The sequence below is a fragment of the Tupaia chinensis genome, unplaced genomic scaffold, assembly GCF_000334495.1.
Source record: "Tupaia chinensis unplaced genomic scaffold, TupChi_1.0 Scaffold143921_1, whole genome shotgun sequence".
Taxonomy (NCBI): domain Eukaryota; kingdom Metazoa; phylum Chordata; class Mammalia; order Scandentia; family Tupaiidae; genus Tupaia; species Tupaia belangeri.
Window position 1 is genome coordinate 836,545 of NW_006203772.1, and position 2,712 is coordinate 839,256.

Here is a 2,712-nt window from a genome sequence, read left to right on the forward strand (position 1 = left end):
AAACAAATAAACAGGGACCAGCAGATGGTGTGATGATTATGTTGCTGGACTCTCACATAGTTGCCTTGTTTCAAACTCAAGCCAGGCACATTTGTGTCTGTGCTCCAAATCCTGAGAGGAGACTGAAGGTGAAGGGACTGTGGTGTGGTCATCCCTCTGAAGGGTGACTTCTTGCTTTTTCTGTCTCTCTGTCTCTCTCTCTCTGTATGTCTCTCTGGTGAGGGCATACACCCTATAGCAAAAATCTCTCTCTAAAAAACCCAAAGAAGACAAAAATGAAACAAATAGAAATTCTAAATAAAAAAAGAAAGAAAATAGTGGGACCAGCAGTTGGCGTAATGGCTATGTCTCTGGACTCCCATGTAGTCGACCGCGGTTCGAGTCCTGGACTCTGTGACTTAAACTTACACCGGGCACGTGTGTGTGCATGCCCAAGATCCCGAGAGGAGAATGGAGGAGAAGGGATTGCAGCGTGGCCATCCCCCTTGGGGGTGATTTTTCACTTTCTGTCTCTCTGTCTTTCTGGTGAGTGCATGCTCACCTATAGAGAGGCTGGGATAGAAAGACCTAAAGATAAGGAGAACAGGATTCCAGTGTTCATGTTCAGAGAAGTTTTCCTCTAAGATGAAGGAAAATGCATTTTTAGGGCATTTCCTCTTGTCCCAGTGAGGTACATCTCTCACCTTCTCAGACTGAATGATGATTTAATATATATTTTTATAAATATTATATATTCATTCATTTATTTTAATTTGACCAGAGAGACACAGAGAGAGAGAGAGAGAGAGGGAAAGTGAGAAAGCAGGTCACCAGGTCCAGGACTCGAACAGTGGTTGGCCGTGAGGGAGTGTCCAGCACCTTAACCACCACGCCACCTGCTGGTCCCAGTTTAATATTTTTTCAGCAGTTTCAGTCGCAGTTCCTAGGACTTTCCTTATGTTGCCCTGGAGTCTGCCTAGCCATGCACACTTGTGTCTTGAGGGAGCAGAACTGACCCTAATACCTGTCATTTAACGAATGCGAACACAGAGGTGTGGCGGGAAGTGGACTCCAGGGCCTCTGAGAGTTCCTGGCCCGAAGGTGGGTACTGGTCTGGGCAGCTCACAGAGCGCACTGTCAGCCTTTGACAGACCTTGTGGGCCACCCCAGAGCATCTCGCCCTCCCTGGACACCCGATACATGCGTTAGGGCATCTGGGACAGCCAGAGGACCACCTCCCACCATCAGCAAACATGCACGTGGGCCTTCTCTGTCCCAAATGCCTGCTCCACAGCGTGGATCACCGTGCAGCCGCCAGAAGAGTGTGACTGAGGCACATTACCCAGAAAAAAGAAACAGCAAGGTGTTACCTAGTATGCTACTTTTGAGATATTTTAAAAAGAAAGAAAAAAGAAAAGAAAGAAAAAAGAAAAGAAGAAGCTGGCCTCATGGTCTAATGGTTAAGGCAGTCAGATCCCACATGGCTAACCATGCAGTTCAAGTCCTGTCCCGGCAGCTTGAGAAACACCATGCATAGATGTACGCCTGCCCACAACTCTGAAAGGAGCGAGAGATGGAGAAGGGGTTGCAGCACGATCATTTCCCATGACCATTTCTCCCCTCTACCTCTTTCTGGCAAGCACACAGCCCTCTAGCAAAAACAAATAAACACATAAATAAATAAATAGTGTGTGTGTGTATGTATTATATGTGTGTGTATGTATATCTATATATATATGCATACGTATACATGGAGGCCAGGCAGTGGCACAGCGGTAGTGCGACGGAACCCCCATGGGAAAGATCCTGGGTTTGCACTCTCGGACCTCCGGGCACGCAGGATGTGCTGTGTGCCCATGATCTGGGGGGCTGAGGTTGCGGATGGATCATGGCCTGAGGACCCTGTTGGGGTGCCTCTCTCTCTCTCTTTTTGTGTCTGTTTCTTTTTCATGGAAGAAATAAACTAACAAACTTGAGAAAAAGAAAAGGAGTGCCGCCTGTCTGTATACCCACAGAACATCTCACAAGGATACAAAAGAAAACAGCAACACAGTTGCGTCTGATGCAGACACAGAGTCACTGAGGACAGCATGGGAAGGAGACTTCCTTTTCAGTGTTGTCTTTTGTACCCTTGTTCCGTATGTATGTGTTACCTGTGAAAAAATGAGGACAAAAAGAAGACTCCTTCCCTTTAAGGAGCTTATGGGGAAGGCAGACGTGCAACAATTACAGTAAGATATGCTCTTTGTTATCATGGAGACTCTGCAGGGCGGGGAAGGGAGGATAGGAGAGAGGTCACCTCAGGCAGCTTGAGGGCGTGGGGGACTTTGGAACCATTGTGGTGAGTGCTAGAGTCTCTCTGAGTTCACGTTGGTTACCAGGGCACGGTGAGCCCCACGAGAAGGGACCCGCGCTGGAGCTGCGGGAGCAGGCATGTGCCGAGCTGCGGAGTTCAGACTGGATCCTGTAGGAAACCGGCAGCTATTAGGGAATTTTCAGCAGGGAGTGATCTGCTCAGATCTGCTGTATAGAGCACTGACTGGCAGGAATGTGGAGGATAGATTGAGAGGCCAGGATGGGGCAGGGGGTACATTAAGGGCTAATACAATAATCTAGGTGAGACAAGGTGGATGGAGACTAGGGCAAAGGGAGTGGGGTTGGAGGAGAGGGGATTAAACCTGAGATACAAAACGGGCTGGCAATGCGCGTGGAGACCAGGTACAAAGCCTGCTC